Source organism: Carcharodon carcharias, chromosome 7 (assembly GCF_017639515.1).
Source record: "Carcharodon carcharias isolate sCarCar2 chromosome 7, sCarCar2.pri, whole genome shotgun sequence".
NCBI lineage: Eukaryota > Metazoa > Chordata > Chondrichthyes > Lamniformes > Lamnidae > Carcharodon > Carcharodon carcharias.
The window spans coordinates 27878383-27904818 of record NC_054473.1 but is presented as its reverse complement, the minus strand read 5'-3'; the positions used below and the strand labels follow the sequence as shown (position 1 = coordinate 27904818).

General features: G+C 43.8%; 1 long non-coding RNA gene across 2 annotated transcripts in view; it reads left to right on the top strand.

The window, feature by feature from the left end:
- LOC121280527 overlaps positions 1-26436 on the top strand; it is an 85933-nt gene that overhangs the window by 8368 nt on the left and 51129 nt on the right. For both annotated transcript variants that reach the window (XR_005943631.1, XR_005943630.1), the window contains exon 2: positions 5361-5587. This is a non-coding gene — a long non-coding RNA (uncharacterized LOC121280527). The remainder of the gene's footprint in view (positions 1-5360; positions 5588-26436) is intronic.

Here is a 26436-nt window from a genome sequence, read left to right as displayed (position 1 = left end):
TCAAAAAGTGAGGATTTAATTCTAGGCCAAACCTGTGGAGAATGGCCCAGAAATTTGGGAGTGCCTATTTTTGGGCATGTGGGGGCAGGGAGGAGTGACAAATCAATGCCTGGTGCCAGAATGGTGAGGCCCAAATCTTCACAGATATTGGCCCTTGGAACTGATTGTTTTAGAACAGGCACCATGCAAAAGCCCACTGGTGAAGATTGGAGAAATATTGAGCCAAGGGCCAGAATTTTCTGGTCCTGTTGGCATTAGGAGTGGGTGGGGATTGGGGGGTTGGGGGGTTGGGGGGGTGGGGGCGGGAGAGACAATATGGCAAGAGGGGCAAAAATCGATTGCTTGTCATCATGAAGCCAGTTTGTGATCATCTGCTCCACCCATCAACCGTGGGCCACATTTCCCACCACTGCAGGTCAAGAACCCAATTTCAATACTTGAGCATCTCATTATGAGCCTTAAGATAAAAGCAAAATACTGTGGATGCTGGAAATCTGAAACAAAAACAAAAATAGCTGGAAAAACTCAGCAGGTCTGACAGCATCTGCGGAGAGGAACACAGTTAACGTTTCGAGTCCTTATGACTCTTCATCAGAACTAAGGAAAAATAGAAAAGAGGTGAAATATAAGCTGGTTGAAGGGGGTGGGACAGGTGGAGCTGGATAGAGGGCCAGTGATCAGTGGAGGCAAAGAAAAGATTGCCAAAGATGTCATAGACAAAAGGACAAAGGGATGTTGACAGTGGTGATATTATCTAAGGAATGTGCTCATGGTGACATTAAGGGTAGAAAGCAGGACCAGCAAGTGACAGACAGCCCTAGAAGGGGTGGGGTGGGGGGAAGGGATCGAAATGGGCTAAAAGGTGGAGGTAAAATGATAGCTCAAAATAAATTTAAAAATAGGTGGGAAAAAGAAAATATATTTAAAAAATTATAAATTATTGGAAAAGGGGGATCGGAAAGGGGGTGGGGATCAATGATGAGTTTAGCCCTTCTTGACGTACCTGAATAAATTTTCACCTCTCTTCTATATTTCCTCAGTTCTGATGAAGAGTCATACGGACTCGAAACGTTGACTGTGTTCCTCTCCGCAGATGCTGTCAGACCTGCTGAGTTGTTCCAGCTATTTTTGTTTTTGTTTCATTACAAGCCTTGCTCGCCGGAATCATCAGCTGCAGGGCTAGGGCTTGCTTGGGGAATGGTGGGGCAAAGTGGCCTCAGGCAAGGGAAGGGGCTGCAGGGCGAGGGCTGAACTGGGGAAAGAGGGTGTCCCAGGGTGTGTGGGGGGGCACATGTTGATTTGTGCAAGTGGCCTCAAGGTGGTGAGGGCTGAGGAGGCAGTCTCCAGAGGAGATGAGGAACAGATGGAGATGTGAGGGTGTGAGTGAGAGAGCGAATGGCGATGTCCCTTGAGCTGGCAGTGAGTGAGATGCCAGTGTATGTGTGATGGCCTTGTGAGTCTGTGAGTTTAGAGTGATGGGATGATTGCCTTACCATGGTGGCACAGATAAGATCACTCATCCATTTTCTGCACTGGATGGCCAATCTCTTGTGTGCAGCATCGGCACTGACCACCTCTGCCATCACCTCCCAAGCCGGGGTGGTGAGATTAATGGACCTCTTATAGGCAGAGCAGGGGTAGAGGACATCGCAGTGGGCCTCCATGGTGTCCAGGAGGTGTCCCAGTGATGCGTCACTGAATCGGATGGCATTTGGGACCATGTCTTCACTGGAGTAGTCCTCAGTTGCAAGCATTGAGGAGTGTGCACGCAGCTGCAGTTTAAATATGGCATCCTGTGTTAGGAAGCGATGAGGTAATGGCATGGCGGGCAAGTCGGAGGCCGCCCACCAACGAGATGGCGTGTTTCCTGTGACTGCGTAGTGAATGAAGCGGGAATGGGACGATACAGTGTGAAAACCCACCATTGTGGCTGGCGGGTAAGTCAACTTTTTTCCGGCCCACTACCACAGTTTGTTCAAATCTGGGATGGTTCCACCCTGTTTCTCTCTCCTCAGCTGCTGCCCAACCAGCTGAGTATTTGCAGCATTTTCTGTTATAATTTCAGATTTCCAGTATCCGCAGTACTTCAGGTATTATGTACAAAATATTGTAATGGAAAGGCTGGAAGCTTTATTCTGGGTGGGTGAATTAAGTTAGATTGAATGAACATCCTCATCTGTGCTTATCTTGTGAATATACTTGTTTAAGTACCAGTGTTTTAAAGATTGCCGTAAAAGGCTGAATAACTGAGTTAAGGGAATTAAAAAGTAGATTCTTTCCTTTTTCCTGGAGTTCATGAATAAGATAGAGATCACACAAGTTTAGCCTTTCTTGATGTACCTGAATAAATTCATTACTGAAGATATTCCTACATCTCCAGTTGGGGCAATGGGACAAGGCATATTCCCAAATGATCCAGGCTCCTGGTTGTGCATTAGTAAGAAATATGAATATCTTTGGTCTGTGGGATACATTTAGGGCTGAATTGCCGCTCCGCTCCTATTTCTTCACACAGCACCAGAGCTCCACATTTCTTGCCCATACTTTCGAACTGGGCCTCTTCAGAGATATGGAGTGTACCTGTTTACGGACTCCTACTTCATAGGGTAGGATCGTTGGGAGAAGCCTAGCCATGTCCCCTTTTTACAGCACTAGCTCCCATATTTTGCTAAGTCTTCATTCACTAACACACTGAAAAGCATTGGGACATTTAAATAGCTTTTCAATATGTTAGTGAATGAGTGTGAGTCAGGTAAGTGGATAGGGCAGGCAGATGCGGTAGATGGCAGGATGAGTAGGGTGCCAGCTGGCTAGAGTGGTTGGTGGTAGGGTGGTAGGTGGGAGGGTGAATTGGGTGCCAGCTGAGTAGGGTGGTGGGTAGCAGGGTGGGTAGAGTGGTAGGATAGGTAGGGTGGAAGGGTTTTTTAATATTCATTCATGGGATGTGGGTGTCACTGGTTAGGCCAGAGTTTATTGCCCATCCTAATTGCCCTGGAGGAGGTGGTGGTGGGCTGCATTCTTGAATCGCTGCCGTCCATATGTTGTAGGTACACCCACAGTGCTGTTAGGAAGGGAGTCCAGGATTTTGACCAAGTAACAGTGAAGGAACAGTGATAAATTTCCAAATCAGAATGGTGAGTGTCTTGGAGGGGAACTTGTAAGTGGTTGGGTTGGGTCAGGGTGAAGTTGGAGATTCGCGGGGGAGTCGGAGAGTCAGGGGAGTTGGAGAATTGTGGGGAGACAGGGGCTTGGGAAAGGAGTCAAGGTGTCAGGGTGGAGTTGGAGGGTCAGGGTTTGGAGGATCGGAGGTTTGTGGGGGCCAGAGAGCCAGGGAGATCAGAGGGTTCAGCGAGTCAGGAGGGTTGGAGGGTCAGGGGATCCGGATAGCTCTGAAAAAGAGTCATACTGACTTGAAACATTAGCTCTCTTTCTGTCTCCACAGATGCTGCCAGACCTGCTGAATTTTTCCAGCATTTTCTGTTTTTTTGTTCACTGGTGGGTCATGAGGCTATTTGTTTGCAGTGAACAGTCATTGGCTCCCTGTAACATGTCAGTCTGCTAGGACAGCACGCAAGTGTAATTTTACTGCAGAGAACACAAGTGGAAGAGTGGTTGTATGAATCTTCAATTACTGGACAGGCTGTCTTGAGGAGAAATTGAGCTCGTAGGCTGGCTGTTGTCATGGCAACTGTGGAATTATGCCTTTTATTTCTACAGTTGCCAGACCACAGGAGTGCTTTAATCTATCTTTAAACCATTTTCTGTGAATGTAGGAGAAACACACACTTCTGTAACCTAGCAACAGAATTGTGCAACCAACTTTTGTCCAGGTGCTTTTTTGATTGCATTGTGAAAGGAGAAAGCCTTGCTTGGGCATGTTTGCATTCATTTTCAGCCTGATGGTAGTAATTTAAGACAAGCATCTGTCTCAAACCAAAACCTACAAGATTGATCCTTTTAAAAAGATAAACTCACATCTGCCTGTAGACAAAACATAATGGTCATTTCTCAAAATGCAAAGAATTCCTTTTCGTGTTTCATCTGCATCTTGTAAAAATTCAACATAATTTCAAAGCGCTGTTTTTGTCAAGTCGATTATAAATGCGATACAATCCTTATTTGCACGATTAGGTTAATCTCCCATTTCACATTATAATACACTCCCTCTGGGGAAAAACACGTAACTATGGAAACCTTAATTTCATTATGTGCTCACACAGGCATTTGAGGTGTGAATTCAGGAGCCTAAAACCAGATGTTTTACTAAGCGATTAAAGCCCTGTACAAGATTACAAAGAAGTCAACCTGTATCATATGGTTTCAATGTTGTTTTGATTGACAAATTTAACTACACCCTGAGGAATTACAGTTCAAAGTCAATATATCACATATGATAAAGCTCAAATATTTTAAAGCTTTTCCTGTCAATGAACAGTAAGGAAACATGTTGTAGTGTAGTTAGTTTTAAGTATGTAATATGAAAATGCAATGATTCTAACAGATTTTCCATAATGAGACAAGGAAAATATATAGATGTATGGAAATAAAATTCAATTGTACTACAATATAGTCATGTAGGGAAATATTTTAATTTATGATAAAGGTTAGTAACAGATTTTTTATGACATGTTAACAAATTGAAGGGTGAACTTTGCAAAATTGCTTGCTGCGAAGCATAGTGCAGTTCTAAAAGAAGTTACGGGGAAATCTAACACTCCTGAAATAGTTAACAAACCACTTACTCAATATAAAGAATTGACAGGTTGGCAACTCAACTGTGGACAGTGCAAAATTTAGGAGTGATGGCAGGAAGTACTAAAAGCTTGTTTTACCCACGAAGCACTTCATGAATGTCTTCACTTTTGGCATTGCTTGCAATATTTTCTGAATGCATTGACTATCATAATTCTGTGTAGACTATTGTTTACTTCATGTTGGGGATAATGCAATAAAACTACACATAACAATAAAACAATTGGTTAAGATATGTAACTTGATACAGTTTTAGCCTTTACCTGTAGAATTTTCTATAGCAATGTGTTTCACATTAGTTTAGTTCAAGAAGTCAGGGTATGGAACATGCTCGATTAAAAAACAGTTGCATGTGGAAATTTGTGTCAATATGTTCCTTTTGGATATAATTATTTGTGCATCTTTCATGTATCTACACCTAAAATTGAATAATGCAAATCCTTAATCAGGTCAATGTTTTCGGTCAGTTAGTACTTACATCACTAGCGAAGATGCAGAACAATTGTAGACATTCTCGAGTCAAATGTGCACGGAAAGTGAATTCTATGTTAAAGTCTTTGTTTTTTAGGTATTGTATGTTGATCTTGCTTTTTCTTCATGGACTTAAGGTATGGAAATGGCAAAGTTCCAAATTCCTTGGAACTTTAAAGGAAGGACGAGGAAGAAAATAAATTCTGCAGAAGATTAAATTACTTTCATAAACAGATTTGCTTTTGGAAAAGAAATGGATACAAGCAACCTTCTGATGCTGGTGGTGTTGAGAGAGTTACATCTGCTTGAAAAAGCTTCTGTGCTGAAGAGGACACCTGAGGCCTTACCACTCAATAAATCAGCTGTGAGTGTACTTGAGATGTCAATCAAAAAGTTCATGTGAAATCTTAATGCGACACAGTAAACTGACGAATATTTTTTTAAAAACCGAATTTCATTGGCATATTAAAGAAGTTAAGGAATTTAAGGCCCAGATCTTCTGGTCTCCAGATGGTCATACCACAGCAATACCATGGAAGATACACTGGGTTCTCCTTGGAAATCCCAATGCAAGGACTCCATGGGAATTGTATGGGAAGTTTCAACTTCCGATGGGAAATTGCCCTGCATCTGGAAACCCAAACTCTGAGTTGGAGCCGGAGACTTTAGAGGATTTTGATTCGTTTACCAGAATAGCTGTTCATGAAATGTTAAGACAGGAAAGAAACATATTTAATTCCTCAGTAGCTATACAACTGACCACTCATATTCCCCACTAAGCCCTGCAACTTGCCTCTTGACCCTCCAATTTCCCCCAACCCTCCGATTTCCCCCCAACCCTCTGATAAGCCCCACCCAACCCTCTATCCACCTCCAACCATCCAACACCCCTGGACGTCCAACCCCCCTCCACCTTGACTCTTCGAGCCCCCTGACGCCACCACCCCCCACCCTCTGAAGAAGAGTCATACGGACTCGAAACGTTAACTCTGTTTTTCTCCTCACAGGTGCTGCCAGACCTGCTGAGTTTTTCCAGCATTTCCTGTTTTTATGTCAGATTTCCACCATACTAGTATTTTACTTTTACACCAGTGAGCAAAGACTGTTTAGAGTCAAAGCACCTCTGTGAATTCAATCCTCCATCTCCATTAAAATGACAGTCATTTCTAGAACAGATATCTGGGATGTTAGCGTATCACTAAGTATAATAATTGAGTTCAGAAAATCAAGTTTAATAGAGCAAAGCAAGTTTTCACTTTGTTCCTCAGAACTTCTTCATGTTACATGTAGCTGTGCCAAGGGGAAGGAAAAGCAAGATGAGATTGCCCAAGCAATCAGTTAACTAATGACCCATTTAAAGAAAATGGAAATCTGTTGAAACTACATTCAGCACATTAGTTGGACATCAGATCAGTTCTTGACCTATGTTTGAGTAAGAGGCTTCAAACGCCAATGGATGTGCTGAGCTCCATTATGTTTCAGTCGGCTTTTCACCCATTCCTCCTTTAACTGATTCAGGCACTTCTCCAGCAGGAAGGCATTTCTGATATGAACTGCTGCCCCATCGTTGGAGTCATTTTCACATGGGAGCCTGTTCCCCGGCTTTTACTGGAGTGTCATGTGACTCCGACAGTTGGAGGCACAGTTTGCTGCAACAGGAAAAAGAGGCAAGCAAGCTGCCTGTTCAAACTAAAATGGCTAGCTTTCTTAATGGGGCTTATACACAGCAATGCTCTGACTGAACTTGCACAGGCCCCTCTTCAGTTTTTGCTCTGGTGGCCTATCTAATGATCTCCCAACAGTCACTGGCTCCTGCACCTACCAACTCACCAAGATTTGGAACTTCAAAAGGCAACTTAAACTGACAATGTGCTGACAGTGGAAGACAAGCACAGTGAATACCTTTTTTTTTCTTGTTTGCATATATAAGAACATCAAAAAAAAATCTCAAGTTAATCGCCGTCTGTGAAATAAAAAGTGCTCCATGTCTTCATTAAACAATTGGATTTGGCCGGTGAGATTCGAATGAGGTTCAACTGTTAAATTCTGCTGGATTCCATTCCACCACATGACAGCAGGAAATTACTTCACCTGTGTGGTTTTCCCACCAGAAACCTGTTACCGTTAAAATCAAGGTCATAGCCTCATCTGATCATTTAAGTAACCCATCTTCTTAGTTTCTGGGGACCTATAATGAGAGTAGACCCAGAGGATCTATGCTGTAATGATAGGATGACTTGCGCAAATATTTTCTTCAGTTCATTTTGATGAAAAAGTAAATGTGAGTGCAAAGCCATGTCCACATGTCTAAGGAAAGCAAGGTATTGCATCCCTTGTGACCTCCAGAAGTCCCAAAAACACCTCATGGCCTATGAAGTGCTTTTGAAACATAGTTATTGTGGCCATGAAGGCAAATGCAGCCAGGCCCAGCAATCAGTTGTGCGATAAACAATAGGATAATATGCTTTAAGGCCCTTGAATGTCTGATAAATGTTGGGAAGGACAACAAGTGAGCTCCCACACTCTTTATCAAATTATTTTATTGTTGTGGGGTGGCAAAGTTGTTCTATTAGTGATAGAGTTGACCTGCAGATGCTTCTTAGGTGGAAACATTGGCCGAGATTTTCCAGCCCCGTCGCAGGCAGGACTCGCCATGGGCGAGGCGGCACCCCAGCCAGAAGTCCATTGACCCGCGGCGGGACCGGAAGATCCTGGTGGAGGGTGGGTGAGGGAAATCCTGCTGATTATGTTTATTTACAATCTATTCAGCAGCAACTACGCATGTGCTTTCAGCTCCAACTCTAACTCTACACTGACTGCTGAGGTAGCCCGTGCTACCCTCCTATTGGTTAGTACAGACCGTGTGTTCTTCTTTAACAAGTATTATTCTTAAAGGTACATTGCACATTAAATAAAGCCATAATTACTACAGTTATGCTCACCTGAGATTGCCTCCGAGGCTTCGGTTTAGCATTTAATCCGAAAGATGATACCTGCGACAATACACCATTCTCTCACCACTGCCACTGAAATGTCAGCCCTGTCAGATTATGTGGTTAAGACTCTGGAAATTCTGGTGGCTTGAATTCACAACCTTCTGACTTAGAGGTGGGAGCATTACTACTGAGCCAAGACCGATAGAAAATATAGTCCATGGTATTTTGAAATTTAATAACAAGAAACAGTTTGTGACACAAAATTAAATAGTATTTAGGTTTCTCTTATTCATAATATGATGCCTTTAGGTTATGTAACAGAAACCGTTCATGGCTATAGGAAATATATATTACAACTTTGGAATATTACCACAATATGTTGAACCTAAAGACCCATTTTTCAAACCTATGAAGCAGCAGTTTACGTTGATTCTGTGCTGGTGCAAGTGTAATTAGTCTCATCGGTCTTTAGCTAGCAGGCGGAAGGAGTGTTATCAATTGATTTTAAAAATCATGACTGCCCACTTATTGTTGCATAGAATTGCATTGGCAGGGAAATCCATGAATTTATTCATCTTGCCCTCTCAACCACACACCGTGGTTGAGGTTACACTATAGGAAAAGTAAGGAAAAGGCAAATTAGGGAAGCAATTAATTTAGTACTATTTAATACTATTTTGAAATTAAACTTTTCAGACACCTTAATCAAAGAGTTATTAACATTTTTAAATAAAACAATTGGTTCAAAATGATCATGTGAAAAGCTATTGTACCCCTTTTAGTCCAAATGTATGATTTGACCCAGGTATTATCACTGGTATTCGAACAGCTTGCAGTAAACACATTTTTTGCGCTGCAAATGTAAAAATGCAGAGTGACACTTTTTTCCCCCACATTTAAGCTTACCTTATGGTTGGAAAAATTCCTTACTTTCATCAATGGTAGCTTGTTATAATTTGACTTATTTTAATAAAATTCCCTGTTTCCTCTCACGGGAACTGTTCGTCAATGCTGGGTTTTCTTTGGCTAAAAATGCAGCGTAGTCTAGACTATGGATTCTCTATAGCTGATGCCAATTCCATTGTATATTTGGCTCACTGCAGGAGTGCTGTGGTAAGGCAAGAGATGCCATTTGGCTTTTCTATCCCCAGGTCGTGTGCTCCACCTCCACGTGATATCCAGTGCAGTTAAGTAGAGGAAGTTCAATTCAAACTCAGGTTTGGATTTGGATTTACATTGCTCAGACTCAGATCATCCAAATCAGATTTGTTTAAACGCTTTTCTTTTAAGAGGAAAAATATTTATTCTGTGGGTTTTATTATAAGATTAGATTTATCATCAGGTTTAGAGTGAATGAATAAATCAAAACCTGGTTTGATTACTTGGGAGTCTTATCAGTGCTTTGGGGATGACATTCTGTGATTTTGTTGATTTTCTCTGAAGGTTTAGAACCACTGTCCTGAAATGTTTTATTTTGATACAACTTTTGTTCCTTCCACAACTATCACAGAATATACTAAGTATTTAAACTGTAAGTCATTGCTTCCTCTTTTTCCTGAGCATCACACACTAAGTGAGCATTCACACAATGATTGAAACATAACCATTGATGCCAATTTATGGCAACTTTAACAGATTAGTACTTACATTTGTACTCTGTCCTCTGGTTGGATGTGGGCACCAACCTATTTATTTAAATGGTTTAATTCTACCATTCAAATAGGGGATAGAAAATTGAAAAAAATCTTCATCTTTAGAGCACCTTGTCTCTCTCAGGAATAACCCAAAGCTCTTCACATCAATTAATTACCATTTTCTGAAGTGTCTTTTGCTGCACAAAACAAACATGGCCACCATTTTGAACACAAAATCTCACAAACAGTAATGATATGGATGACCAATTAATCTATCATTTGGACATTGGGATGATTCCTGGCTATTCTTTGAATTGTGTCATGGTGTTATTTAATGCTCCCCTGTAGAAGCAGATGGGACCTCAGCTTAATGCCTCATGCTAAGGATGCACCTCTGACTGTGTAGCTACTCTTCATTACTGCACTGAGATATTATCTTAGATTATGACACTATCACACACACATATAGGATGATTTTCAACCTGTTATCTGAAAACCAGCAGCACTGGTGTGGCCCAGCATGATGTTCCCTGTGATTGCTTTCTCCTTTCAGGCTGAGAATTACCACAGCCTTCATTGCATAACAATCCGCAAAACATATCGCTTAAAAACCTCGCTGGCAATCTTCTAACTTGTGGCTACATAACGCAATTAAAAAAAAAACCCTAGCTGAAAGAGAACAGTGAACAAAACTAAAAGTAGGAAAGTATTCTTACTATTTAAATATCACCATATTTAATATCAATAATAGTTTCTAGAGTTAGCAATCAATAATAATCTAACACTGTTCCTGAAATCACACAGTGACTACTGGTATTGATATCTCCGTTAAGTCCGTACATATAAAAAATCTGTTGGTGCAGGAAGTATGCTTTATTAATCATTTTTATTCCTATACAGCAAATCCAGAATAAGATACATTTAGTGTCATCCTACCTTGATATTATACTTATTCACTCCTGAGATACTTTTTGCCTTGTGTATGTTTGGTTTACCAGCTTGATAAAGGGTTGGCCATTTGGATTTGCAATGAGTAGATGCCCTTTCATTCAGATAGTTGTGAATCTTTGGAATTCTCTACCCCATTGGGCTGTGGAAGTTCAGTGAGTGGCATTGAGACGGATGTTGATACATTTTTGAATGCTAAGGGAATCACAGGATATGGAGATGGGGTTATAAAGTTGAGCTGAGGTAGTAGATCAGCCATGATCTTCTTGAATGACAGAGCAGGCTTGAGGAACCATATGGCCTTCTCCTGTTCCTAGCTCACTATTCTTATGAATGGATCTCATATCCACTTGTAGGTCCCAGACATGCACCAACTATACAGGATTCCACTCTATGCAGCTGCTGGTAACTCCATGGCAACATATAGGGTGGAATCTTCCCCTCCCGCCATAAGTTCCATAGCAGAATGAGAAAGTCAGTGATTCCTGCTGCGGATCAGGGTGGGTTTTTACGCGCAATTGTGCGCTCCCCGCTTCATTAGTTATGCACGTGCACATTCTGTGTTGAGTCTCACTGTGGGGTGGGCAGGGAGTCAGGCACCTTGCCTTTATGTCCAGCTGCCATATTTAAAAGGCACCCGGACAGAGGTTCGCTAACAGAAAGAAGGATGAGCAGGAGAAGGCAACAAGCCGCGGAGGCAGTGTAAGAAAGGCAGGGCATCCTCTTGCATAGGGATCACTGCAGAGGCCATCCCAGCTGACCACTGCGGCCTAGGAGAAGGTAGCCAGGACAGTCAGCGCCCAAGGAGTGTGGAGGAGGACCATCCTGCGGTGTAGGAAAAGGGTCAACAATGTAACAATGTAATCCACTCCTCTAGGGTAAGTGAACCTTCTATCCTTCCAACCCACCTCACCCCATCTGTGTTTGGCTCATGGGACCCGGGCATCATTGGCAAGGCCAGCATCTCTCTTGCCCATCCCTAAATGCCCTTGACAAGGTGGTGGGCTGCTGCCTTATTGAACCCATGCAGTCCATGTGCCATGCTGTTAGCGAGGCAACTGCAGGATTTTCACCCAGCCACAGTGAAGGCACAGCCATGGAGTGGAGTACAGAGAAACTTGCTGCTGCTCCCATACATCTGCTGCCCTTATACTTCTAGCTGGTAGAGCTCACAGCGTAGGAGGGTGCTGTTCAAGGAGCCTTGGTGATTTGCTGCAGTACATCTTGTACATGTTACCCATTGCTGCCACTATGGGTCGGTGCAGAGGGACTGAATATTGAGGGTAATGGATGGGTTGTCACTCAAGTGGCCTGTTCTTGGAGCTACACTCATCCAGGCAAGTGGAGAGTGTCCCCTCAAACTCCTCACTTGTGCCATGCACATGGTGGTCAGATTTTGAGGAGTTGGGAGGTCAGTTAGCAGCCAGAGAATTATCAGCCTGTGACCTCTTTCACCATACGTGCTCACAATCCATCTGTATGTCTTTATGCAGGAGGAGGAGGCGCACAACAGGAGGGAGAGAGAGAAGATGGAGGCAAGGGAGGGGATACCTGAGCTCCAGCCCCTCACTCAACTCGAACAACAGGCTGCCAAGCAGGCATGGAAGGACCACGACCGTGCCTGTGCCAATGGCGAGGGCGAGGCCAGCTTCCCCCATGCATCTAGCGAGGAAGCATGAATAATCCAGGCAACCTTGGAAAATCAAGATGATTGATAAGTGCCAGGTTTGAGCCAGCCTAGGCAGTCACTCATTCTCTCCTTTCTCCATTCTAGGTAGCAGCAGGAAGAAGAGGGTAAGGCCGGCCCCCGCAACTGAAGTCAGCTCTGGCCCCTAGGAGACCTCGGAAGAGGACGAGGATGAGGATGACCTCCCAACTGTGCAGCCGTCACAGCATTCACCTTCACCCTCCACCAGCCCAGAGACATATACACCTCGGTGGCTCATATATTTTGTTTAGGCTCAGGCTCACACTCGGGTGGTCACCTCACAGACACATGTCCACAGCAGGAGGAGGCAGTGGCACTCAGAGGAATGCTGGAGAAAAAGTCCCTGCCAAGTCTGAGTCAGGTGATGAGCCTCTGGAAGTGGTTATGGAGGGGATAAGTATCAGCGAGATGCAGGGGAACATCAGGAATAGGTATCAGAGGCCCTCAAAATGGCATGTGAGTGGAAGAGTGCGTCCACATGCCCACTGATAAAGTGGCTCTGACATGTGACTATATCGAAGTCTTCATGGGGAAGCTGGTGGACGCCAAGGAGAAGCTGGTCCAGCAGAATGCCCGGTTTCTACCGGAGATGCTCTTGGACCTGCTCTTGGTCCATTGCTGTGGGGGTGAGCTTTCGCAATGACTACGCAGGAGGGGCACAGGGCACCTCGACCTCCCTCCAGGTGCCCCTTCTCCTCAAGGAGTCAGGAAGGAGCCCTCAGGCACCCAAAGGGAGGAGCAGCATCATGCGGACACCCCAGGGGCACCTAACAAGGAATCTCCAAGGGTATCCAGGTGTTCCCAATGTCCCCTGTCTGTGGCCTCATCATGTTCAGCTGGTCAGACCATGGAGGGTGTACTTGCCCCTCCTCAGAAGGGCCCCAGGAGACCTAAAACAGGCTGGGGGCCCTCCAAACCTCAGCCCTCCAGAGGACGCCCGCTGAAGTCATCACAAACAATAGGGCATGGTAGTCAGCAGGCTGCTTCCACCTCTGCAGCAGGTATCAGGGATGCACCTAGAAAAAGCAGTGTTGTAAGGAAAATTAAGAAATATTGAATGAGCGCTGGTGACACGGGTGTTCAATCATTGTACATTGTCTCTGCACTCCCAAATATATATTACCTTGCACTGTTTGGAAGTCTCCTGGATTCATTCTTGCTGATAGTGGTTTTAGTAGTCATGTGCACTCCACCTCTTCCAGAGGGGACCAAAGATGAGTCTTCCTCCCCCCTTATACATGGCTGCACATGGAAACCTCACTCTTAGACTAGGGGGATGATTGCCACGTGCGAGGCGTCTCCCATTCACACGGTCCCACTTGTGTCCACTGTCCGTGAGACTCTGTGGACAGACCTTGTCACAATGGGAAGACTAACCACATGGGTCCTTGTCAGGCAGGTCCATTTCCCCAGGAGGATGGAGGCTTGCAGCCGCAACTTGGCTGCCAATCACCTGCATGCCTCTTGTAGGCATTACCCGCGGACCCCCCCCCCCCCCCCCCCCCCCCCCCCCCCCCCCCCCCACCCCCCTCCCTCCCCCCTCCCTCACTTCTTTCCTAACTCTGTCTGGAGCCAATAGCCAAAGACTCAGAGTGAACAGGAGCTCCATACCTTGATGCGATCTTGTTGCCATGAGAACCTTCTGTGCCAGACTTGCTGCCGTGTGGCCTTCAGCAAGTAGTGAGGAATAGCAAACGAAAAAGCTCTCACACAGTCTCCACGATTATTAGGTTTCCCTTTAATTGTTCAGTTGTGCTGACCTTCATCTCCACCCACCTAAGCAGACCTCCCCCTGCACCCCACCCCCAGCAATGTTTTGCAGTTGGACATCAAGGGTGTTGCCTTGATCTGAAGCTGGCTCTGTCTCAGGATGGTGCATGTATCATTTCAAACTCTGTGCACCACTTTTTACCCTCCCCCTGTCCTCTACCATCACCGTTGACCCCCACCCCCACCTCCAGTGTCACCTTCACTCTCCTCTCAATAATTCTTGAGCCTCCCCTCCATCACTCCTGACCCAATCATTGTCAATTTGGACATGCCCTCCCTCCCTGCTGAGCCCACCCCAGTCACCAGTCCTATGCCCAACCTGATCCTTCCCACTCCCACAACCTATGTCACAATCCTTGTCCCCCTCAATGACCCCCCAACTGAGAGCTATACCCACCATACCTGGGCCCTGACCCTTCCATACGACTCTGTCCCACTTTCCTCTCTCACGGCTACCATCCCTTCATATCACCAGCAGTCCCTGTTCTCCCCCCAGGATTCCAACTCAACGCTTCAAAACACTCTTAGCCCACTCCACACACTCCTTCCCCTTCATGTCTTCCTCCCTCCCTCCCTCTTTCCCTTCATGCCTTCCCTTCCCCCTTAACTCCATGCACATCCACACCAACCAACCCCCCACCACCACCCCCCCACCTTCTCATTGGGACCCTTGACTCTTCTTCTCTTCTGGACACCCCACCTTCATGCCTTGCACCCACACCACCACCCCCACAACACTTCATTTCTTGCACCCACCTTCCCCCCTTTAATGTCTTGGACCCACTCACTCTTCGTCTCCTCTAGACCTCTCCCTGTCCCCACCATCGATGTCTTCCACATGCACCATGCCTGCGGCCAGCTCCAGTGGTGCAGCCAGCTTCCACTCCAAGGTAAGGGCTTTAAAATTCTCTCTCACTGGGTGCACACCACAAATGTCCAGTCAGTTTACAGAGCAGTGTAAATTCCCACTGGCAGGCCATAAGATTTGATGGGGGTGCACGATTCCTGTCTGTTAGGGTTTTAATGAGCATGCATGAGATGCAAAATGGGTCTCCGCCGAACTTCAACTTGGAGAGCTGATCTGCCATCAGCTTTGGGAGAGGGCGATCCTGACCTGGTTTCTCATCGGGAAAAGGATTTTTCGCTCCCCACCATATCTTCCGCTCCTGCTCACCATGAATCCTGCTGGTATGGCGGGGGGGTGGGGGGAATGATTCTGCCCGTTGACTTGTGAGGGGAATTGCTGAAGCAAATGACTTAAAAGCACCAATTTTCTTACAGGTTGATCCCTACCTGTATCCTTAAAGGTATTAATTATTTGTCATGCTGAAACTTCTGCCTAAGCCAGAAAAGGCTCTTGTGAAATAAACTAGTTTATTTGGAAATAAAAGCACTGACTTATTTATGATGATACAAAGAATCACACAGGCACAACTGGCTCTTTTAGCAGTAGCAATATGACACCACATTTTTCTTTATTCTTTTATGGGATGTGGGTGTCACCACTGTTACCCATCCCTAACTTCCCCTGAACTGAGTAGCTTGCAGAGAGCAGTTAAGACTCAACCACATTTATTGTGGATAGGACTCAAACGTAGGCCAGACCAGGTAAGGATGGCAGATTTCCTTCCCTAAAAGACATTACGGAACCAGGTGAGTTTTTAGGACAATTGGTGATAGTTTCACTCGCTTTCAATTCCAGATTTTATTAATTAAGCTTCAATTCCACCATCTATGGCTATGGCCCCCAGAGCATTAGCCTAGGCCTCTGGATTGCTAGTCCAGTGATATTTCCACTACACCAGTGTCTCCCCAAATAACAGGCAACTGAATAATGCACTACAGCACATAAGTGGATTGGAGACTATAACAGTACATGCCTTGATTCTGAAAAACAGCACAGCCCAGGAAATATAAGACAGTGTGTGCATAGGTCGGAGAATATTCAATGCAGTGGATGCACATCTGTAGTATAATCCACGTGACCTAGCTCATGAGACTATGGCATGGTCCATGCATACACTGAGGAATACAACACAATACATCAAGAAGACACAGGCGAACAGTGCATTGTGTTCTAAACTAAGACACTATTGACAAAAGCCAAGATGTAAAGTAATGTTTCTAATCCACAGATTTGAGAGCAAACTTTGAATATAATTTACCTTAGTGTCTTATTTCAGACAGATCTTAATATTTGATTTACCTGGATGAGAACCAAGCAACATTTGCCTCATGAGCATAGGCTGTCATAGCAGAATCCCGTGGGACTCAGAATCCTAGCTGTGTGGTGGGGATAAAGATGTTATCCATCATTATAATGCTGATCCATTGCTTTTAAAGCTGGGATGAGCATTTTAAAATGTCAGAAAAGGCATGTGGTTTTTGTAGCAGAGGATGATTTATTCCCCACTAACAGAAAGGTAACAAGATATTCAGTCAACTATTAGCACAGAAAATCTATGGATAATTGATTCTTTGCATAAATGAAACCATCTAGATTTCTTTGAAGGCTGATTTCCAGCAGTCAGTCATCTGTGAAGGGTAAGATAACCATCACAAAGCCCCTAGTTACACTGTTATGTGGGTGGATTATGAAATGCGATATAGCATCCATAATCAAACTGCTTGTTCAATCGTTTTAAAAATTTCTCCTTGACAAGATCTTTGGAACGTTTTTAAGCTGATCAGTTTACGGGTGCGGTCAGATAGCTGTTTCCATGGAAAACTACAATTTATATTTACACTGTTAGCATTGAGATTTCGATCAACGCAGGAAATCCTGTTTTGCCAAACAAACATTTGTCTACATGAAAGTATCCAACATGCTACGTAGTTTCTAGGAAGAGGAATTATCCTATAGGATTCTTTCAGGGAAAGGAAGTGCTACATGATTCATACCTTTAACTCTTGGAATGAATGTAATTTTGTTCAAACTGTAATCCATTAGCATGCTGCCAGTTTTATTTTACATTGTATTCGACTTCAATTCTTGGGTCATGGATTAATGAAAATATCTATATTTGACATCTTTTGTTCAAATGAAGGTATCAGCATTGAAAATATTTGGGTCATCTCTAATTTATAGAGATCAAAAGCACTATGGTTCTAATTGTGTTTTCCCAAGTGTTGTAACATTAGATGCAACTTGTAGCTATATAAATGGGCAAAAGTACAAGTCTCCTTTATTGTTCAAGTCTTGATTTAAAAAACACATGGCTTGCCGAGTGCAAATGATAGGAACAGATTAAAAATAGCATAAAATCGAGGAGCATTGTGCTGACACAAAATATTGATTACTCCCTGCTCTCTTAAAGAGAATTCAAGTTTTAGCTATACGGTAAAAAATAAATTACAGATATATTCCACCCCCCCCCCACCACCAACCATTCAAGGTAATTCGGTGCCAAGTGATTATCTCTGGACCTAACAGCAGTGATAGAAAGGTTAAATCTCAGTGAGAATATTTTCGGTTTTGTGTCAGAAAATTTTATTTATTCCCAAGAAGAATTGAATGAATTTTAACTGAAGTAGGACTCAAGTAATGTCACATCCTTTGGGAGCATAAAGAATGCACTGCTTGAAGTTAGTTTGTTCTGGGGTTTAAATGTCAAAAGTCTGCAGATTTGTTCATGGTGTATCAGAACTATTTACACTGATCATCCTCAGAAGACTTTTATTTCCAAAGAATGGCAATTGTGTATCCTTGTAGCTTTTATCGTGGCTGGTTTTCATGCTCATGCTGGCTAGTCTGAACAGAATCCATGCAAGTTAAAAAGATCTTTGTCTCAAAATGCAGCTGGGCCGAACTAAACATCTTTCTGTGGGTGGATTTGCTAACTGATCTGTCATGGTCTGATGTGGTTACAGTTAGTCTGTTGGATACAAGCTATAACTCATTGCTGTTAAACAAAAGATAAGTGGCTTGTACATTAAACAAACTGGCCTAATAGTTGCTTTGTAGGTCTACATCCGCTGGATTTTCAAACTGTCAGATATCAAGCTTACACACAATTCTGTTCTTTACCTGATGGGTTAGAAGTCAGTTGCATTTCTCCTTTTATGTGGTTATATAAAATTCAAAGTCCTATCTTCCGTGCCTGTGAATTTCTCAAACTCCATGCAAACTCTCATACGTTCCCATTCCATGTATTTTCAATCCCCAGAGAGCTGTATAGTGATTACTGTACATTCCCATACAAATGCCTGCATTCCTCAGTTGTGAAAACAATAAACTGTCAATGGGAGCATCTGGGATTCTGCATAGGAATTCCTTGTTAGAGTAATCCCAGTGCAGAAAAAAAACTTTGTCAAATGCCACAATATAGCTAAACACAATATCAAATGCTGTAGGGAATATTTCCTCCATCAATAAGCAGCTACAAATCCAGAGAAGCACAAGGCGTTCCACACACATGCATTCCTGCATGAACCTCCTGGCCCCATGTTCTGGAACCCCAAACCCCTCCAACTCATCCCTTGCATCACTTGCCCCTTCACTTCCATGCACCAGTTCAGATGCCTTCAGCTGAGGGAACAATTGAATAGGATTAGCATGGATAGACCACCAGGGGATGAGGGAATTGGAGGCATCAGTGAATGTCTCTGTTTTCTCAACAGAGGCTGAGGAGAAGGCTCTGAGTTTGGAGTAGTAAGACCTAGTACGCATGAGCAGTCGCATGAAACAAGGGATATTAGAGCAACTTCAAACCTATGTGGTGGCTCTGAGGTCAGTCTCTGAGGGTGTGCAGCAGCTGACAGGTTCGATTGTCAAATCTATGGCTCTCGTTTGCAGCAACATCAGGAAATTTAACTTTCAATTTTTTGCAGACAACAGTAGAATGTGTGGTCACTTCCCAAGAAACAGCCAGCAACTGGAACCCAGAAGGAAAAAAAACAATTCGGGCCAGTACTCTTATTTCCCAGTTTTTACTGGTGTTCCATTTTAAGGTATACAAGACCAGTTCAGACCAGTAGTCTTACTTCCCAACTTTTACTGCTTTTTTGTTCTGGGAAACCAGTGACCAGCTGTATCTCCACCTCCATGGAAGCTCGGTCTCCAACTCTCTGGTGGCAAGAAAGGAGAGAATATAGAGCAGGCTGTTTAATGCCATCCACAACATTGCAGCTGTAATACGTGCTGTTGTCACTCAGGGTTTCCAAGATCAGGTGGGGGACTAAAAACTGCAGGCGGTCTGATCCTGCTAGAAGCAGTAAGAAGCAAGTCCGGATGCCTGGAGGCAGAATGGTGAAAACCAAATCAATGCAGAAAGTGGTTTCTCGGCTCCAGGTTAACGAGCCTCAGAAATACCTTATGTTCGCTGATCCAGGTAACAGCCACAACATGTGATTACGCTAAGTGTATTGCGAGTGTAAAAGCAGAAAATTTGGAGTAGCAGCACCACTGGGCCTTATCATCATATATTTAAATGAGGGCCCTCAGGATAAAGCAGGTGGATCGCAGGAAGTGCCAAAGCAAGGAACTTGGGGAAGCAAGTCAATGGCAGAAATGACTTCTCCCTAATTTTTCTGTCACAACCATTTTCTTACTCTGATTATGCATTAGAAATGTATTGAAAACAGCAAGAAAATCTATCCAGTAATTTAAACCAATTGCTCAGGCCAGTATTTACGAAAACACCAAGGGCACTTCCAATGGTCTTTCAATCGAAAAATTGTACAATGGTGGCCTTCACATAAGTTGTAACTTTTAATAGTTAAAGAATTGCTATTGATTTTGTCATTGCCATTGACTGGAAAAACATGCTTACTGCAGTGCAGACATTTTTCCACATGTAATTTTTTACACTGGTGAATTGTGTGCTAATTTGTCTTAAAATGATACTACCTCTTTGCAGTTGTAAACCATTTCGAGCTGAGTTATGTTATTAGGATATGCTTTCGGTTGCTGTTAAATGCCTTGAAGAATGATAAGATCAGGTCAAAAGGGAAACTCTATGTTACCCATCCACCTTTATAAGGTCACATCCTGCTTCAGTTACAAATTCCTTTGATTGGTGATTGCATCTGTTTGATTTGAAGGTAATCTAGCGATGAAGGTGATTATGGCAATGTGGGATGTTCTAGTAAACTCTGTCAAACTCAGTATTTCTTCAAAGCCCATATTCACCCACGATAAAATATTGAAGCTTCAGAAAAAAAAACACATCACAAATACTTACAACACAGATGGAGTCCATTTGACCATCATGCCTGTGTCAGGTCTTTGAAAGAGATGCTCAGTTTGGTCCCAAGCTCCAGCTTTTTCCTCATACCCTGCAAATTGGTCCTTTTCAAGTATGCATCCAGTCTCTTACTCCAGGACTGACCCAGCTGAAAGACGTGTAGTCCTGGGGTGATGCCTAGCCAATACCAGAGTCCACCCAATGCAACGTCAAACAGGTCTTTGGGCAGGCCACCAGTCCCCTATGAGCGTTTGACTACAATCACACTACAGGATTTGGTGGTACTTAAACCTGATACTTAATACCATGAATATTAATGGAAGGAGCAGATGCACTTATCAATTTTGCATTAATCCAAACTCTGCATGGACTACCATGGTTCATGTATTGCTTCTTTGAAACACTGTTCAATCCATGAGCTTATGTCAAAAATTCTAAACATCACCAGCTGAACATGGCTTGCTGAAACCTACAGTTAGCCGTAGGGAGTCTGTAACTTGCCTGTTGCTAGCCCAATGTGTTCTCAAATTGGATTAGTTTTATGACACATCAGCCCTTGTGACAAGTGTCTTGAAGTACATCCCATTACAATGTCACTGAACAAAAAGATGAAACATCTTTTAAATATAAAGCTGGCAAATCATTGGGAATTCACCACAAAAAATATTTATCTTGGGGATCAACATACATTAACGTAAGATACTCAGCCATTATTATGCAATTATGAGATTTATCTTAACAAAGAGGAAATACCCAGCTTGAACTGGGATGGGCATTAATAGATTTATTGTGCTGATACTTTGTCAAAGATGGATAACAAGAGAGCTTCGGGGAATAAACACAGTGGTAGGTAAGAAGTAAATTCCTTGCTGAATACTTGTAAAATCATGTTATAGTAACACACTGCAGTTATACTGCTGCAGTTTATAATCCATCTTTGTGCGTTGGAGGGGACTCATTATTCTTATCTTTCCTGAAAACCATGCACGTAGTCATATTTTGGAAATGTCGGCCATATTAGAACCAGAGTGAAGCAATATTTTTGATGTAAGGCAATAATGCAATAATACAAAAGCAAAGTACAACAGATACTGGAAATCTGAAATGGAAGGAGAAAATGCTGGAAACACTTAGCAGGTCTGCATCTGCACCCAAACAGCTTCAGAAACACATTCAATGCCATGTTGGTTTAGGAGCTCTAGAACTATCTATGGTATCAGCCTAAAACAGGCATTAAGCTCTTTGAATATGCTAATAAGTGTTTTAGAACCCCTTTTCCAAATTAGTCAAAAATAAAGTGAAGCTCCTATTAGTTGTTCCAGTTGTATAATGGCTTTACCAGGGGCCACTAAGGGTCACCAAAGACTCAGTATGCTTCAACTTTTAACCTATTAATAACTCATCTCAATGAAATGCTTGGAGAGGCAGGATTACACCCCCTAAACACTCAGCTCTCAACCTACCTGAAGGCCATCGCCAGTGTTAGAACCATAGAAAAGTTACAGCCCATCTTGTCCATGCCAGCCCAAGGACATCCAATTGCCCTTTCTAATCCCACCTTCCTGCACCCGGCCCATAGCCCTGCAGCTTACAGCACTTTAGATACAGATCCAGGTACTTTTTAAAAGAGTTTAAAGTTTCTGCCTCTACCACCAACTTGGGCAGTGAATTCCAGACATCCAAATTTCACCTCCACCTTGCCTGGGGGTGTGTGGTCAGCATCCTCAAATCTCAGGACTTAATAAAATGAGGCCTAAATGAAGCCCAATATCAACAGGGCCTTGGACCTAACTGTTCTGATGCCGTGACTGATCCCTGCTTTCTGTTCATGTTGACCTAGAGACACAACTTCTACCATGTTCTTCAAAACTGTTCCACTTGTCAGTTGCTGATCAACCCCAGGTAATTTGTTGAAGCTGTTCTCTCAATTTCTTTAAATTTAGCCCTTTTAAAATGGTTCATTTAGTTGTTGGTCCTTGTTATTCCTGAATCCCATATCTAATCAAACTTGATCATTCTGTGACCAGTATTTCTAAAGTGTGCTACAACCCCTATGAATTGTATGTTAACTAGGTCATTTACCATTGCCAAAACATTACTAAATGATGAATCATTTATCTGTCATGTATTTCATTTATTAACCTGTACTCTTACATGACTACCATTCAACCTAGTGGCCAGTTAATGGGCGTATTGGAAAACACCTCCAGCAAATCTGTTGAATTATTTTTGCCCTAAACCCTTTATCATAAAAATCTTGGCAACCCACCCATTACCATCTGAATTACACATCTTATCCTCCCCAGTACATTATTTAGATTTTGTTCAACATGTCTCCTACCTTTCTTTAAAAAAATTCCTTATTCATGATTCCAAACACCCTATCTCCATCTCCTGTACTTCGCATGTCAATCACAATTGTTCGAAATTATCTCCCTAACAAAAAAATGTTCATCTTTCAAAGAGGTGTCAATGTTTTCTGAAATACTGCACATGTTTGACAACTCTGATTAAAAGATTTTGGGTGGAATTTTCTATTCCTGCCAGTAGTGGGTGGGGGCACAAAATTTGGCATGATGGCAAAAATCAATTTCCTGCTGGTGGGAAATTAATTTGGAATTTTGTCCTTCGGCTTTGATGAATAGTTAAAGGCGGATCGAGTTTCTTGCACATCTATGTTGGAAACCATATTTGCACTCATTTCCATCTCATGAATGCTCATTAAAAGGCCAACTTGCTGGAAATACGTTTGCTGGAATTACGTTCGCTGGAATTAAGTGCCCCGCCAATGGGTAATTAGAATGGTCTGTTTCCCGACCATATATTATTGGCGTGCACCTGGCGAGATTCACTTCATCAATGACTCCGAGACGCATTCAAACTGCTTTCGCGTACCTTTAACAGCATTGCTGCGAGACTTTGGGTGCTTGTATCACAAGCTGCAACAAGGCTGGGCACGGGAGGCAAGACCAGCTGGAAGGGAGAAGAACAAAGACAGAGACAGGACTGGGAGGGGGTGGTGGAACACAGGAGGGAAGGGGGATGACAGAGGCAGGGCTGAGGGGCGGTGCACAATGGACAGAGTAGAGTAGTGAAAGACTGTCCTAGGGCAAGAGTTACAAGACTGTCCAAGGAGGAGTCATAGACTGCCCTGGGGCTGAGGCCGGGCTGCCGGGGACATATTGAACAAACTGTCCTGGGGCTGAGGCTGTGCTGCTGGGGCATATTGAATAGCCTGTGCGGAGATGAGACCATGCTATCAGGGGCATATTGAACAGACTGCCCTGGGATTCTGCGGACCATGTTAGAGAGCTTTGTATTGCACACATATCTTTGTCCTAGTCTTGGGCAGGGGAAGGCCTCTCTGTGCAGTGATGGTCATGCACAGTATGTTGTGCAGGGCATGTCAGTCACCTGAGGAATTTGGTCCTGGGGGTTAGAGTCATGGTACTGTGAGGCAGATGGCACAGTCACGGTCAGGGGAGGCAACTGCATCCTATAGGTTGGAAGCTGGAAAGTCATGGGGGGGTATTGGATGGTCTCATGGGGACATCCCAAGGTGCATGTGAATCCAAGAAGGGGACGGGGCAGATTGACAAAGAGTATGGGGACATCAACATTAAAAGATTCAGGGGGAGAGCAGGAATAGCAACATACACAATGATGGGGTCAAGGGTAACGGGGGAGGCTAGATAATGATAGGACGAAGGGGAATTTGGAGACAGTGACTATGGAGGAGGATGGGAGGAACTTGGTGGGTGATATCGGGAGGTTGGAAGCTGGTCACACCATGTTCATACTCAGTGCTCAATGACACAGTTCAAAAAACAAGTTTGGAAAGAAGCAATATGGGAGAGGACTGAAGGTGTGGAAGGGGTTGTACATGACTATTTTGGGCCGATTGAACGGGCACCCTGTCTTGCTCAAACTATGGAGAGCATGGCTTAGCTGAGTACTGGACTTGAGGGTGTCATGCATAACCAGCAAAGCCCACATCCTGTGAATGAATAAAAAAAGAATGAGCTTGGCTCCTTTTCTAACGGTGCACATTTAGGCAACAATGCATTAAGTTTAGGCGCTGTGGTGCATATGGTCTTAATTGACATCTGATCCTCACAGAGGAATGTCAGATAGATGCAGGATCCAAGAATCAATGGCCACATCTGCTACAGAGGCAGTATGGGCCCTACAAGCCTTCATGTTCCCAATGCACTGGTCATGACATTCAAAGCACCATACTTGAAGTCAGGACAGAAGTGCAAGGATTGGGTATCCATAGTTATTGTCAAGGCCACTGAAGGACAACCAGCACAAGGCTGACTGCGGCTCTTAGGACTTGGGTCTTTGGACCCTAATGAATACCCTCATTGTGAATGTGCATTCACATCTGATGGGAAAGAACAGCCACCTGTCGTCCTCCAAGGTGCTATCATCCTGCAAGGTGCTGTCTTGGTATGCGATGTGCAGACTAAGGGAAAGTCAAGGGCAGGAGAATGCATAGCTGTCTTGTATATGGAGGAAGTCAGAGCTCACCACCACCTTCTCAAGGACAACTAGGGATGGGCAATAAATGCTGGCCCAGCCAGCGAAGCCCACATCCCATGATGAATTAAAAAAAAGACAAATCAACGGGAACTACCATTGAATGCTCAATTGTACCAGTTCACAGATACAAGGAGGAATGGAGAATGCAGGTTGCAGGTAACACTGCCTTGTTGATGGTTTTGATTAGAATGAGGAGAAGAAGGGCCTGTCATTGATTGGCACAGCTCAAGGAAGACCATTGCCCTGAGGAACAAGAGCCAGTGAGACCCCAGGAAGTCCCAGCTGCTGACAAGGAGGGACCAAATCCACAAAGACATTCGGCGTGACCATGGGTCTACAGAAGATGCTTCTCATACATGGAGATGAGCAAACGACAGTGCTGCAGATGCCTTCGCTTGGGTAGGGATGTTGTAGGTCATAATTGCTACATTCTCTGTGACAAACTCACACCACGTGGTCTGGGAGACCATCTAATGCCGGTTGCAATTAAGCTTACCACCTCACTCAATTTTTTTACCAGCGGCTTCTTCCAGGCTCGCACCTGGGACCTCTGCAGAATCTCACAATTGGCGACACACAAATGCATAAGGGAAGTGACTGATTCCTTTTTCAATAAAGCTCACTATTACATGCAGTTCTACATGGATGAAGCAAGCCATGTGGGATTTGCTGCAACCTCAGGCTTCCCACAAGTGCAGGGCGCCATTGACTGCACACATGTGGCTTCATGAGCTCCCTGGCAATAGCCTCTGAGATTTATTAATGGGAAAGGATTTCACTCTCTTAACATCCAGCTTATCTGTGATCACAGAAAGCAGATTACAACTCTTACATTTTGAGTCACTTGCAGGTGTCACAGGCCTTTGAGGGCCCTTGACGCAGAGACAGTTAGCTCCTCAGTGATAAGGGATACCCCCCTAAAGATGTGGCTAATGACGTCCATTTGTCATCCACAGATTGCACTTGTGGAGAGATACAATACTGCACATTCAGTCACAAGGCCCTTAATAGAGTACACTATTGGTCTCTTAAAGATGCATTTCCAATGTTTGGACCAATCAGGCAGGGCTCTCAATACTCAACACAGATGGTGCTCCACATCATCGTTGTTTGCAGTGTCCTGCACAACCAAGTACTGCAAAGAGGGGATGCACTGCCAGAGAGAGACATGGAGGAGCTAAATATCTTCTCGGACAAGGAGGACATTGAAGATGATGAATTTGAAGAGGTTGAGGATTCAGGCGAGCTACATAACGATGCCATTGCATGTGCACAATTTGCAAGGTGTGCCCGTGACAACCGCATAGTTACAAGATTCCAAGAGAAATAAGGTGAAGATTAGCTGACACGAGCACAGTTCTCCTCATGCTTCGATGCAAGGGAGACAATAAGACCTTCACTGTCATCCTCAACATCTCCCAAAAGGTCATCAATCCGAAAATGATAACAGAGGAAGCATAAGTCACCTTGAACCCTTCAGGGAGGCC